General features: G+C 29.8%; 2 protein-coding genes across 2 annotated transcripts in view; one reads left to right on the top strand and one right to left on the bottom strand.

Annotated features, from left to right (window-relative positions):
• Nucleotides 1-1,903, bottom strand: part of LOC132933362 (sentrin-specific protease 7-like) — a 47,949-nt gene extending 46,046 nt beyond the window's left edge. The window contains 1 exon segment of the mRNA XM_060999658.1: nucleotides 1,845-1,903. The gene's annotated coding sequence lies outside the window, so the exon portion shown is untranslated.
• LOC132935558 (SUMO-conjugating enzyme UBC9-A-like) overlaps nucleotides 1-16,299 on the top strand; it is a 77,961-nt gene that overhangs the window by 20,019 nt on the left and 41,643 nt on the right. The window lies entirely within an intron of this gene.

Below are 16,299 nucleotides of genomic sequence, written 5' to 3'. Positions count from 1 at the left end.
TCTAGTTAATAGATCAATTGATGAAACTTACTATAAAGAAATTATCTTAAACAACTATGTACTAAATTCAACAAATTTAAAAGATAATTTTGTTTACATAAAAGACCATGGCATAGTAAAAGTAATAAATATCATTCAATTCTCAAACGGTATAATTAAAATTGAAGCAATCAAATATAACATATTTCCTATGTTTCAAAATCCTATTTCATCAGATATAATTAAAATGTACTATATACATGATATAATCCCAAAACCTCCTTTAATATCAATTGATATAGAATCAATAAAGTACAAGTGTTTTTCTTTTCCAATTAGTAATAATAAGTCAATAGCTATGGCATTGTTGCATACTACATAATGTTATTACCTATATTTTAATTTAATGTATATTTTATATAATAAACATTAAACAATAAACTGTAATAACTTGTATAATATGATATTTAGGTACTATTGAATTTATTTTGTATTCTTTGTTCATCATATTATATATTTCAATATCTAAATAATTTATATTGATATATTGTTTTTAAGATTTAATAAAGGTATTATTTGTTTTAAATAATGTTTATTTAAATTTTCTACATTAAATTCAATGTTATACGTATAATATCTAGTAGTGTATGTGGCCGTACTTTACTCTGCTTTTATAAGCCATAGATACGAGGTACTTACATCAAGAGTATATTATATTGGTTTAAGAGTACCTACTACGGTAGTACGGTGTAAGCATTGTGAGAGGCCAAGCATAATACTAATTTTGTGTGTCATTTCATCTATTTCACCTACCTACCTAATACATTATCAATAATTTATGATTATTGATTTTATTAGTCTTATAAGCAAGGTGCATTCATATATCATATAATATAGTATGTTCACTTAGTTATTTAAAACCTAATTTTATTCTCCCACTTCAAATTTAAAACTCCTACGTACTGCGTATACCACTGAAGGGAATGTAACTCACAACTGTTGATTTTAGAGCTGGTACCTATAATATGAAATGCACAAATTATCATTGCAATTTGAAACAATTTAAATAGACGAGGTTCGACTATAGTCATTAACTCAGTAGTGTCCCGGTAGGTTAGGCTTGTGGCTAGGTAGGTTAGGATAGCAAGATCGATTCCCGGATCGGCGGAAATAAATTGTGGTCATTTGTACAATAAAATCGTACAAAATCCGAACGTACTTTTTGAATTTTTTCACTGAATTATTAATAGTAATTTAAGTGGTGTAACGTTCCATAGATGACTAATTGCACATAATGAGATATCAATGTGACATCTGCAATAAGCATTTGAATTATAAAAATGCATTCCCTAACACTTAACATAGATATCACATAGTAGTTACATTGTGATGGTACTTCTATATACTTTTTGAGACATCACATAGATGAACTTCACAAAACCGGGCGTTAAGCGTCTGTGAGTTGTCACTGAGTGGTCACTGAGAAAAAATGATAAACTTCTCACTTCACAGTGCGACTGTTATGTGATAGATATGTAACTAGATTTTGCACACAGGGGCGTTCCTTCCCAACACTGATACTTATATACTAATATCATAGGCTGACTGTCTGTCTTCGCTTAGGATCGTTTTTCTTGTACAATGATATTATATCATTGAATTCAAATTTAATATCATCCATTACAATGACTCACTTGTAGCCTACTGTACAGCAAAGCGACATCCACTTACCCACCTTTTTTTTCTTTATCGTATTAAACACGGGATTGGCGCCAGTATGAATTTGTAAATAATATTTATAAAATAATAATAATTCAGCGGACTGATAAGTATACCTAATAACAACAATAATAATAATAAATTACCTGGCGGCACATGCGCCGCGGTGGGGCGGTGAATCGTCGGCGGCGGCGGTGACTGCAACAGCTGCTGCGATGTCGTCGTCACACTGGGGAACGGGGGATGGCGGCGGCTGTTGACGGCGGCACCGGACGATGGCGAGTGAACGGATTACATAAGGCGAACAATGACGTAATCACGGCACTGAGAGCGGCGTCGCACGCGGGATATAAGCACCACAATAAATTGAATAATAAAAACCACGACGTGCGAAATGAACATCGATAAACGCGCGAATCACAAACGCCTCACTAACTTGTCGCTAAACGGCATTACAACCGCGGCCGGAGTGACGCACGCACGGTCTGCTCGCAAAGAGCGTACGACGAACACAGACTTTAAAAGCCGGATTCACAGCCACGTCGTGTGTCGTGTCGTGCGAGGGCTTGGTTACGACTGGTAACCAATATGGTTTAAAAGTTGAACAGTAGTCAATTCTTGGTATACTCGGTTGCAACTTGGTTATTACATGATACCAAAAAAGTAACATCCAATCACAGTACGATTTGATCGACACGACGCAGCTGTGAATCCGACTTAAGTCACCATCGGCGACTACCGATGCGCTGTCTTGCGGAACGGTTGCCAAATGTTGCGATAAAAAGGGCGGCAAGTTCGAACACTAAGGATATTTTATCAATAATATAATATTATTTAAAGATTTAAGTTAATGCTTATAATTTGCTATATAGTAGAAACCTATTTTAAAAAGCAAATTCTGTGCAGGCACAGTTCATAGAAGTGAAACTACCGTGGCATTAGCCGTGGTGATATCAAACTATTAATGTACAATCTACAGTTAATATCGTAGAGGTTTCATTTTTTTTTATTTTGTGTTTGCAGAGAATTGTTTAGTATTCAAAAATAATAATAATAACAATAATAGTTATAAAAAATAATAATAGCTTCAAAACCCATGGCAACCATTTATAAACAACATTTTCTATCGGAAATCTCAAAATCCCTGTTTGAGGACCACCCGCGTTCTCTCCCTTTTTAAATTAGCCAATCTTCTGTCCAGAGGTCTAATCCTTAGAACATATACTATAATATGATCTAAGGTCTAATCTAGTCTAATCTAATCTAATTAAATATCTCTTCACTTGTTCACATTGTTAGGCAACCAAAAATGTTATTATAAATCGTTACCGATTTTCGTCTTATGGCTCGTGTGTTGCGGCCTTGAAAACTTACTCCCAGCGCGCGTATAGAAGTTTCACTTCAATAATTAATTTTATGAATTAAATGTATCAATTATTCCTGTAACTTACTGTATATATCTATTGTGTAACCACAATTTAAAATGTGTACACCCAATATCATTTGTTAAATCCATATTGACTGTGCTAACAATAAAATAACAACAATAGTTTGATGGAAATTTCAAAATTCTTATTATACGTTTAAAATATTATTAACATTTTAACTGCAGTCTGTCATAAAAAAATTACGTGGCCTTATACTAAGACGTAATCTTGTACTTGGTACATTTTCAAACCTTACGACTTACGTACAATTTGATTCCATAATAACTGGCAACAAAATTCAAAATATTCTAATTCACTTTGGTTTAAGTCATTAATCAGTATACAAGCGGTTATAGCGCCACGGTTTTTTCGTTACCGTCTAAGATTGTCCAACCAGATTTTTTTAAATCGACTGAGACATACTGTGGTAATACCACTTAGTATGGTTCAGTCGATTTAAAAACGGCTGTTTAGATGGTAACGTAAAAACTTCGTCGGTAAAACCATTCGGATACTCAACGGCGAAAATACTACAGTGGGCCGGGCATTTACATTTACTGTATAATATAAAAAAAATTGAATGCACATAGTTGCCTACGAATACCTATAACAATACGCAATAAAAATAAAATAACTCCTAAAAACATATAAGGTGTTAGTACGTGTGTGTGTATGCGTCGGGCCGGTGGTATAATACTGTAGATGACCGACCGTATTATTATGTCCTTAAAACGTGGAAGCGTGGTGGACGTTATATTTAGTGTTTGACAATTTCATGAAATTAAAAATGCGTGAAATATAGATAGGAAACCTAGCCGTATCACTGTTTATCGAATATGTTACGTTTTTTAAATTTATTTATATCTTTCGTAGAAAGTAGGTAACTATTAGTAAGTATTAATATATATGTTAGCGGTAATATATGTAATACGTTATTTTATTAAATAACTAGTTATTCTATACAATTGCTAAATATGCTCGTTAATATATAAATTACACGGTTTTACTAGTTAATATATAGAATACAGATCGGGCATTCGCTAATGTATACAATTTATATCGTTAGGTAGATTATGACTGGGACTGCATTAGATAACATACAAAATTTGTTGCCGTTGTCGTTTTATTAAAAAAAAAATAATAAGATATGATAATAAAATTGAACCACACAATTCGGCATGGACTAGACTCGAAAGGAATCCGAATCCCAATCACTAAGTAATGGTCAAGGGTTTTTCAAATGCACATGTCATCAGAAGTGCACCACGAAACGGTGCATATGTTTAAAAAATAATTTACTTTGTAACTCTAAATGCCATTCAAAAAGTTCGTGTACTAATAAATATATTGTAAATTGTAAAAAAAATAATAATTCAATAATTGTAATTATAATAATAGAATAAGTTGTAACGTCACGGAATTTTTAGCCTCCTTAATAAATTATAATATCCCCGAGCATACCTATTCTAACGTTGTTGACAAGTCAACGCACCTTTATTCTTCCCACCATGGGTAATAAAACTAGATATCGCGCGCTAGTGCACTAATGACCGCAGTGTTATGTAATAGTTGTTCCCCGATCCCCCCTTTACCATGCAGTGTCCGTCGTCAAAGTGTCGCGGTTGCCCGCCGCCCGATGCCGCCGGCGCTTTCGTCGCGTCCGCCGGCACGGCCTGCAGGCAATACTGTCTCTATATCCCAAATACTGTATGAATTCCCGTAAACTTACGACACTGACCTGCCCCACTCCATCAAGACCCAACACCAAGTTCAGCAACGGCCTGACTGCTTGGCCACCGACCACTTAATACTTTTGCCCACGGCCAACCGAACAGACGTTTCTACTTTTTCCAACGGCCAACACGTCGGACGTGCCTTTTCTTAATAAAAAATTTGTCAAAATCGCTCTGGTCTCACGGCTATCACAGACCTCGTGATTGCGCGACGATTGTTCACACTTCACGTCACCCACGACACGGACGGCAGTTTTTCAATCTTTCTTTCCAACGAGGTCCATACCAGCCATGATGGGCTAAGCCGACCTCCATGGGCCCGATGGGGCGAAGTCAACCCACATCAGCACCGTCTAATTCAGACCACACCAGCACCGTCGATGTCGTAATTATGTCTTTCCCTTGTCCCCCCCCCTGAAAAACACGATATTAGGCGTCGCAAGACGCGGGCCCCGCTGTAATTTTTCCCCGGTTTAAACGAAACACCTGTACATTTTCCCGGTAACCCCGTGAGGGCACACCGTGATTGATACGGTGTGTAGCCTCCTGTGGGCCGGGAAAAATGTCCCCATGTTTCGTTTTTATATTATATTAATTTAAATTGTATATGCCATGTGCCAACTTTCTTTATATTATATTAATTTAAATTGTATTTGCCGTGCGCCACCTTATAAATTAATAACTATTTTATTTGTGTACAATACACTCACCTGATTACCCGTAAAAAAAAAGCATTCGTATTATTTATTTTATTTAAACTTATTTCCCCCCATAAATCTTGGGCTTTCATTAGCCCATGCGTGTAACAAAGCTTGTGAGCTCCACCGACTTGACCCTCGGGTCTCACGCGGTGCGGCTCACAGGTCACGACTAAAGTGTTCCCCTTTGGTCGTGGGCAGTTTTTGGTAGGGTAAAATCTACCAAACTCTTACAAAGTTTATGATTCTATTATAAAAAACTATTGATAACTATTTTTACTTTCATTTGTAATTTGTTTAAGATTTTAATAATTCTAACAAATTGACGTGAAATAAATAAATATTTATATTTTAATAATAGTTTTAAATACATGACCTAACTAAATCATTTCCTTATTGTTAGCTTGTAAAATATCTAGTTAGTATGTAGAATAACTAGTTGAAATATGTATTTATGGATTCATTCAATACATTGACTGAAAGTACTAAGTAACTATTTATTTTATAGAATTACGGAATTTCATACATTAACGCTAACATGTACATATACATATTATTGGCTACATCAAATGCGATAAGCCAACAACGACCATAAAAACGTCGAGCATTTTAGTTATAACAAACATTATATTTTCAACGTATTCAACGAAAATTATCTGGTAGAAATCAACTTCAATTTACTGTGATACTTGGGTATTTTGGATAATATGTTGTCGATAAGACTCATGATCAAAAATTAACTAAATTTTTTTATTTTTTGGTTTCATTCGGGTGGTGGGAGCACTATAAATAACGGGGCCCAAAAATCGTAGGAATTTGGCGTTCGTTATATCGTCGTATGTAGGTACCTAACACGCAGTTGTTACTATATATATATACAACCCACTGCATCATACGACGATACTATAAGCGATATTTTTATTAAAAAAGGGTGAGAAATGTCCATATATGGTAGCACCTGCATTCGGGCATCATATTATTACTGTATATTATATCGGTCGTGTAAAATCGTTTAAAACCGAACGCTGTACCTGAGGAGGGTACCTACTTCTTATTTTCTTAACGACTGCGCAGTTTTTTTTTATAAAATATTCTACAACACACGAAATTATTTTCCCAGACTGCTGTACCGAAGGGTCGTAAATCACCCCACATATGGTAAAAATAATATTATATTATTAAATATCGGCCTTGTAAAGGCTTTTAAAACCGAACGCAGCTGTACGGCGTCCAGCACCATTGTTCGTTCCTGAAAATCCGAACCATCATAAACCTTATCCACGTTTGACACACACACAATGTAGATATATTGTGTATATAATGTCTATACATATTATATTCCCAAGTTTTACTCGGCCTTATGGACCCTGTTATTATTTTATTTTTTTTCAAAAATATTGTACGCGTCTAAATATATATAGTGTGTATCATATGTATTATATATTATGTATACATTATTATGACGCAGTAATTCGTATAGGAGGGTACACTCTGCTAAATAGTGCCGACAAATCGTTAAATGTGCAGTCAAATATTATTATTATTATTATTTTATTATGTTGCCGGGTGGCTAGCGGTCGCTCTTAACGTTTCTGTAAACACTTTCAACAAATAAAGAAAATATTAAGGAATGTCGAACACATTGCGAGGAGGCCTGTTAAATTAAAAAATATTCTCAGCCCTCTATAACAGGTCGATCGCGAGATGAATTATAGTCAATCGCGACACCATTTCGTATTTTCTTGAATTTTTTAATTTTTTTTCAGAAAACAAATAAAATATTTTTTTTGTAAATTAATTTATAATTGTATATCACACGAATATAAAAATTAGATTTAGAAAAAGGCAATAAATAACTATGAAATATGAGTCTATACACTATCATTAGGTACATTGTACGTGCCGCGTAATCTGATGAATATCCCATTAATTCCTATTAACGGCCTTTATAGAGCAGTTACAAATCGATATTGTACGTAAATAATATAATATATATAATATATATTTGTTTATTGACAACCTTTTTGGTCAATCGCAACAAACTAGAAAAACTCAGAGGTCAATCACAAGTCTATCAAAGTTGGCCACCCCTGTTCTATACTCTGTACGCATTGACCCAACGTTTTCATTGCGTGTTGGAGGATCCGAATAAAAGACCACACGTAGATATTCGTGCAGCAGCAAAACGTACTAAGCAATTGAATATTAATTATAATTCAGGGATCAGAACTTTATGCGATAAAAAACAACGAAATAATATGTGCGATTGTTGCACTAAAAATAAGTCAAATATGCAGTAGGTACTTATAATATTTTCTATAAAATATATGGGAATAAACTTGGAAAAATGTTTTTTTTTTTGAAACTTTAATAATTAATGCATAACTGGAGTCCATCTTATAAATATCAATGTACAAATTTGTTTATAGAGTACTTACAATAATAATAAGTACAGCGTTAATCCACAATCCAGATATGAGTTGGTTCTGGAGGTAAAGGTGCATTCAGTGCGTTATTTATTAAAAATTTGTTTGCGTGATGGTGCTTTTTAAATTTTTTTTTTACATTAGGTAAACTCAATAAGTTCATTTTATTTAGAAATATGTAAGTTAAGTTTAAAGTTAATTTATTTTTTATTAACTTGTAAAAAATACAAGTTGATAAGGAAATAAAAGTAACTCAACTTAGTTAAATATCAGTTACTTTTTTTTTCATATAAAATTAATAATTATCCCTACCTTTTTTAAATCTTGCAAATACCATGTCGTATGTGTGTAAGAAGGAGACAACACATGCGGGTGCGACGTCCTCTCAATGATGGGAAAGAACGCATTCATAATTTTGTAAACTTGACATGAACGAGTTCAATTTTTAAGAAATAAACTTGAACGTGAACTATGTTCTTATTCATTATGATCTTGAACGTTTTGGGTTCGTTCATTGACAATTTAATTGTCATAGAACATCAGGGTCCTTCTCAAGAATCGAAAGATATAATTTGATTTTACTTTGTTTTAAATTTTTAGTTTGGATATTATTATATTAATAATTTTTGCCCTGAAATTACAACTCCATTGATCGCCGATAAGAATAGTATACCATATTATTATAATTCTGTTGTAAACTGACATAATAAAATAAAACTTTATGAATACTAACACTAACACGTTCATACAAATTATTGTATGCTATATACATCGTGTTCCACAGAATACGGAGTGATTGGAAAAATATAAAACTATTTTTACTACACAATCAAAATTATTTTTAACTATGATTTTATTTTCGTTTATATTCGTTCGTATATTTTAACCACATTTTCTTTATTAACTTTATATAATTCTTGATAATAACATGGAATAGTTCATTTTAAAAACTATGAACTAGAATTTGAACTAGGTAAATAAACGTGTATGGGACCGATACTGAGTAAATAGTTATTTTTTAAATATTTATTAATGATGCTCCATAATATTTCTGTAAATAATATAGGTATATAATATATTCTGTGCACTATTATTATAAATTATTATTTATCAATAAATGTATTTAATATTTCGGATTATATTATTATTTTATTTTTATAAAATTAATATTTACGAAATTGAATATATTTTTAATCTGTGGTTTATGACTAATATTAACTTAACATGACAATACAATTTATTAACTCATAACTTACTGAATAATACAGAAAAAAATATAACTTATTATTTAACTTAGTTAAAAGTAACTTAACTTTAACTTTTTAACTCGTTAATGCCCGGTCTTTCCAATATATTATAATCAACTATAACAATAATCGACATCATATAACTACAGCAGTCTGATTAACAAATCATAGCTGAGTATTATATGCAGTTGAAAATATTTTTATAAATAACTATCATGACTGATGGGTCGTGAGAAAACATTTTTTTTTTTTTTTTTTTTAATGAGAATATTATTATTTATTATTGTTAAATATTTTGAAGTTAAAACTTTACATGGCCCCTCTCCTTATTTAGACCACGACCACGACATGCAAATAAAAAATGTATGAGACCCTAAAAAAAAAACTGAGTTATAAACTGAGTAATAATTTAGTAATATTATATAATATGTGGTTTCTAAATGATTAGAAAATTTCATAAAAATATTTATTTAATATACATATAATATATACATATGTATATAGATCAGTAATATAAGTAGAACATTTTAATAATACACTAACATCGAATGATTAATGAATATATTAAAATTACACAAAAAAAAGAATAACGGGAATTCATTTTGAAAAATTTAATGGGGTCAAACTGTCAGAGTGTATCTATTCGGATGTTCTAATCGAAATTATATTATAATACAAAGCCATCTATCGACGTTTTTTTACTGCACCAAAATAAACAAGGAGAACTCCATAAATATCAAGTACTGCAGTGTGCGTATAATTAATCTACAAAATATTAAAATAATTTAATATAGGTATGTATGTTATAATATTCAAAAAATATTATTCGTTGAAACTAGTAGCTTTTCACCATGTAAGGAGTTCAATATAGGCAGTATTATATGTGTTGCATGCTGGTTGTGTAAATGTGTGCGTACTGAATAAGTGATCATTAGTGACGGTGTTATTTACACCGATAGCCTATTCACGTTCTTCTACCTCGATAATGATTTATATACATTAAAAACAGCTAGTGACTTTATGTGAATTAAACTATTATGATAACTATTATATTATAATAAACCTAAGCATAGGGCCGGCGGAAGGGCAGTGAAACCAAAACGGAGCTCACTTCGTTAAAGCATTACTGAATAAATTGTATAATAATTCTTAAAAGATAACATATTTTAAACTACAGTAGAAATAATGGTTCTGCGACGTCCGTAAGGCGTTACACGTGCATCTATAAAATACGGTTTTTTTTTTATAACTTATACTCAAGGCTGGGCAAGTTAATGATTTTTTTAACTCAGTTATTATGCACGAATAATAAAAAGTTAAAAGTTAAAAGTTAATTTAACTATAGGTTAACTCAGTTAAGTTAAAAGTTAATACACACTTTTTGTTAACTTTTTATTAAGTTAAAAAAAGTTAATTTGTAGAACGCTAGCGTACTTAATTTTTTTCTAACCCAAAACTAAATTATAGGATATAGTGTTAATACTTCATACAGTATTTCCATATAAGTTAGATTTGAATGATATAAATTTTTAACTTTAAACAATTTACGATACATATTTTTTGATATGAAACGAAATAAACTAAAATAGTGAAATATTATTAAATTAAAAACAAAATAAATTAACTTAACTTACTTCTTAAAATGAAAAATTAACTCGTTAATTTCACGTTAATTAAGAAAGAAATTTAGTAAGTTAACAGTTAAGTTAATGAAAAGCCAAAAGTAACTAGTTAAGTTAAAAAGTTTAAATTAAATTAACTTTTTAACTTAACTTTAACTTTTTAACTCGTTAATGCCCAGCCTTGCTTATACTACTATTTAAAATAAAACAAAATAATTGTTGGATTATAATGAGAATATCTTTATCGTGGACATTCTGGATAATGCTTAATGGTTCTCAAAATTATTAAATACTAGCTGATCCCGTGCACTTCGTTGCCCGTTAAATATACCAACAGATATATGACTATCTGACTCAAACTTTGTTCAATTCGTTATTTAATATTCGGTGTATGGTGTTCAAAATTCATCTTAACTTTTCCGTTTCCCGGAATAAAAATTCTCATTCGCAGCAGTAAATTATCAGGTAGGAAATCTACCTACGGTAGATCGCAGACCCCGTGCTGTTTGTACGTAAGTGTATGATTTAAGTATCAAAGTTATACCAAATTTGTCATTTTTATTTAATTCCACCTACGGTGGATTATTATAATCAATTTATACAAAATCTTATCCTAACCTAACCGTACTAAAATCCGATGAATAAAAAAAAACAAATTTATAACCCTTTGTAAATTAACCTATCTTCCCAGAGGTCTAATCTACCCACAGACATTAATTTATATATATATATCTATAAATATACATATACATATATCTAACTATATAAATACACAAACTATAACTATACAGACTAAACCCTGGAACTATACTTATCAGATCTTTTTGTATATATTATATATATGTATATATTGAGTATTGACAAAAGATAATAATACAAATCAACAAACATGCCCGATTAACCAATAGCAACCAATATATAATACACCGGTGGATTTTCATAAAACTTTCCTTCATATAAACCTTGTTCGTTTCTTTCGTTTAAAAAAAAAATCAAGAAGATTTGATAAGTAGTTCTAAAGTTTAGCCAGTACAGAGATTTTTATTTCACATTTTTATAGTTAGATATTATATTATAATTTATATTTAGAAAATAAAGCGAATAGTTTTTTTTTTATTGTTATTATTTATTATAAAAACCCATGGCAACCATTTATAAACAAAAATTTCCATCGGAAATCTCAAAATTCCCGTTTGAGTACCTCCCAAGACTGGTCCTCTCCCTTTTTAAATTAGCCTATCTTTTAAGTTGGATCAAATTACACACAATGTACAAAATTTCGTCAAGATCGGTCCAGTAGTTTCGGAGTTTATCCCGGGCAAACATTGTGACACGATATTGTTATATATATAAGATAATTTATTTATTTTATCATACAACGTATTAAAATTTAATTATATGATTATATTATACACATTTTAAACGGTATAAAATTTAAATTAATTAAGAAGACTACAGCGTATCATGTTTTAAGTAGTAATATTTAGGCTATTCACAAGACATGACATTTGGGCTATTTGGTCTATGTGTGAGTAGTAAAATGAACATTGATGTGTGTTTCAGAGAATCGATGTAATGCCGCATATTATATTATGCATAGTTCTGTAAAATTTGAGAAGATGTCAGCGCACTATTTGTTTTCTCTCTCTGGCATAGAGCATAGACAAAACGCAGAATCATTTTGTCTATGTTTTTAAGTAATTTTAGAGTAAAATCACCTATTACAAAAAAGATAGAAAATACAATTTTTGAGGGAATGACTTACCGATTTTATATTTTATTGTCATTTGACTTTGTATTTGACTTTCAAAATAAACAAAAAATGTTTGTACATACATGTATATTGTATATTGAGACGAATCGATATGAAAATATCTCAAAAATATTATTCTTTATCTTTTTTGTGATCAGTAATTTTACTAAGATTACTTAAAAATATGGAAAAAATGATTCAGCGTAAATGCGTTTTGTCTATGTTGCGAGTGGGCCAGAGAGAGAATACAAATAGTGCATTAGTGCGCTGACATCCTTTTAGACAGAAATTTGCAAATTATATTGTACTTCAAAATGTTACATTTTTTAGGTATAAGGATTAAAAATATTATGTTTCCTGCAATGTTTTGGCGATAATATTAATATAAGTTAATAATATTAGGAGGCGTTTGTACAAGTTTTACTTTATATTGAAGCAAACATTTTATAAAATAATTATTAAACAATAGTTAGAAATATTTAATTAGTATAATTATTTAAAAACATAGCATATAAAAATAAATAGGTACTCATTATACTATTTATACTCAGAGTTAATTAATAGATTGTTTTTTTCTATCATAATATAACAATAGTACTTAAAATATTAAAAAATAAATTTCGACGTTCTTTTATTTATTAAAGAGTGCCACTTAAAATTACGCAGATTTTTCATTTGTAGAACAATTGGAAATAATAGAGCAAGTTCTCGCCTATTCAAAAACTAAGGTTATAATTTTGTTTTTGCGCTAGTAAAGGATATCAGCATACAAAAACTATTTTTTTTTTTAATATGTGGGCTTACGGTTATCACGAAAACCAGTATTTAAAAAATGTATTGACTGTATCGACGTGGATAAATAATTGTCAGCCAATCTATACCAATTATGTTATCTAAAAGTTAAAATTATAAACGTGATAAAATGTTAAGATATAAATGAGGGAACTATAGGTATAAGTACGTACCCGTATTAGACAAAATGTGCCCAACAATATTATGTATATTACTTTTAACATCGCCGTCTTCGTATAAACGTTTTGTTATCCACACAATAATGTATATTTATATAATATTACTAATTTGGTAATTATAGATAAGTACTAACTAGCGTTTAAAAAATATTTGTTTAATTATTTTCATGTGGTTGTGAGTAACATTGTAGTCTAGAGATTTTATACTATACTGTTGTAGTATGAACATTTTTATAACTATTAATAATTTTAATATAAACTATGATTATCCTTAAATAAAATAAAATACTAAAAAGGTGGGCATGTGAGTGTCACTCTGCTGTACAGTAGGTTAAAAGTGGGTAACTGTAATGGATTGTGTTAAATTCGAATTCAATGATATAAAATCGTCGAAAATATACGAAAAACGATTCTGAGTGAAGACTCGACATAAGACTCGACGATTTGTACACTTAGTACTAAGTAACTTTATACTTTATATTTAGTTATGTAATGTAATATATTAAATATTTTTAAAAAAAATATTAGGAGTAGATAAGCTCAGTGCTTGAATCACGATATCTGTGTTGACTGTTTAACATTTAACTACAAAATAACATATAATATAATATAATACAATATAATACATACAATATAATAACATATTACAATTTCGTCAAAATTCGAACTTTAAATGCTTATAAACAAAAATTGTGCCTATGAATTTTTAATATTTTTCAACTACTATTGAAACAATATATCAGCAGCTTTATATTAAATTTGTACGAATTTTTACCCAACATATAACATTTTATTGACAATTATAGAAAAAATAAACTAAAAAAATTGAAAACTGACAATGTTCGTGAACAACTCAAAAAGTGTCAAAATATTTTCAAAATTTTATGGTGTATAGAAAATAAAAATATGAACATTCATTGAAATGTTCATGTACCTTAAGATATTCGTTTTTGAATTACAAGAAAATAACATTACCGCTACACGAGAAATCGAGTGAATATCCAATCTTGTAAAAATATGAAATTTAAACACTCACGAAAATTTAATTTGATTTGCTTGTAGACATTTTTTTTTTGATAAAGGTAGACAAACTTATGATAAATCTCGTATTACATTTTAAAATCTTAGATTTAAACAGAACAATTTTTAATGAATTTCTAACTAAAATATTTGCACTTTTTTGTGATTTTTACGTATTTTCTCAAGACATGAACTTTAAATGCTTATAAAAAAAAATTGTGACTATGGATTTTTAATATATTCTATTTGTCTTTGAAAAAAATGTACTAGAAGCCTCGTATCAAATTGTCAAGCTTTTTTACCCAACAAATAAAATTTCATTGATATTTATAGTTAAAAAACTAAAAAAATTGGAAACTGAAAATGCTCGTAAACAGCTCAATATGGTCTAAAGAAAATACTAATATAAACATTTATTTAACATTTTATGTATCTATAGTTAGAGTTACACCAAAAACCAAAAAATTCCCGTTTTTACTTGATTATTCTATTGATTTTCACGGCGCTTTAGAAAACTACTGGAATGTTTACTTTTGACCCCCCAAAGTACCAACTAGATTCACTTTTCTATCAGAAAATATACTGTTGAAGAAAATCTAGCACGTTTACTGTACTAAAAGGCGATGACAGACAAACAAAAAAAAATTAAAAATTAAAAAAAAAACAAGCATCATTGTAAAATCAATACATTCAACGCTCCAAATCAGAATCCAAAATTAATTTTTATTATTTTTTTCTATCATATTCCTATCATACTAAAAATATTAAAAATTGATTTCGACGCTGTTTTATTTAGTTTCATTTAAAATTACGCAATTTTTTCATTTGTAGAACAAATATAAATAATAGGGCAAGTAGGTAGGTACTCACATATTCATTTGACATTTGTGACGTAGATAATTTGTCAGCCAATCTATACCAATTATGTTACTTAAAAGTTAAAAATATAAACATAATTAATCATAGCAAAAATCTTAAAACATAATAAAGATTTAAACATGTTTATTAAAATAAGTACCTAGGTATCTACCTATTAAATAGGCACCTTTAAATAGGTACCTACCTATAATTTTTTTCAGTTAATTCAACAAATAATAACGATACGATTTTTATTAATTTGAGATGTTTTGGAATCTTTCGAAAGACGGTTCTTTACAATCAGTTACGTCTGTCATCCGACTGTCAATAGTAAAAAATAAAAAAATATTTAATTTCACAATGTTTCGTTAGTTGTATTTCTGATAGTACATTTTACATAGCCACATAGGTATATTAATATATTATACTATACCTATAGAATTTCTGGAAAGTAAAATTGTAAATTTTTTGTTAGTGTTATCACGAAATGATTGAAGTTGTACAGGCAATTTGGTAAATGTTATTCTATGAGTAGTGCAGGTAGCACATTAATTCTTGCCCGTCTTACAAGCGTAGAACATGGCAAATTTTACGTTTATAATTATACATTTTACTCTTTTATTTCTAAAATCAGAGTGGGACGAGCTCTTATTATTATCTAGGGCATCTCATAGCCTTTTAATTATATTTTCATTTTAAAGTGAGTTATGAGTATTTTAAAATGAACAAACAATTTTAAAATACTTATAACTAGAGCGTGGATTTATATACATTAAAAACCAACCAAATATGCGCTAAAAATCCTAAATATGCATAAATAAATGCACTAAAATGTTAAAATATGCA

The sequence above is a fragment of the Metopolophium dirhodum genome, chromosome 1 (assembly GCF_019925205.1).
Source record: "Metopolophium dirhodum isolate CAU chromosome 1, ASM1992520v1, whole genome shotgun sequence".
Classification (NCBI taxonomy): Eukaryota; Metazoa; Arthropoda; class Insecta; order Hemiptera; family Aphididae; genus Metopolophium; species Metopolophium dirhodum.
This window is presented reverse-complemented; position numbering and strand designations above follow the sequence as displayed.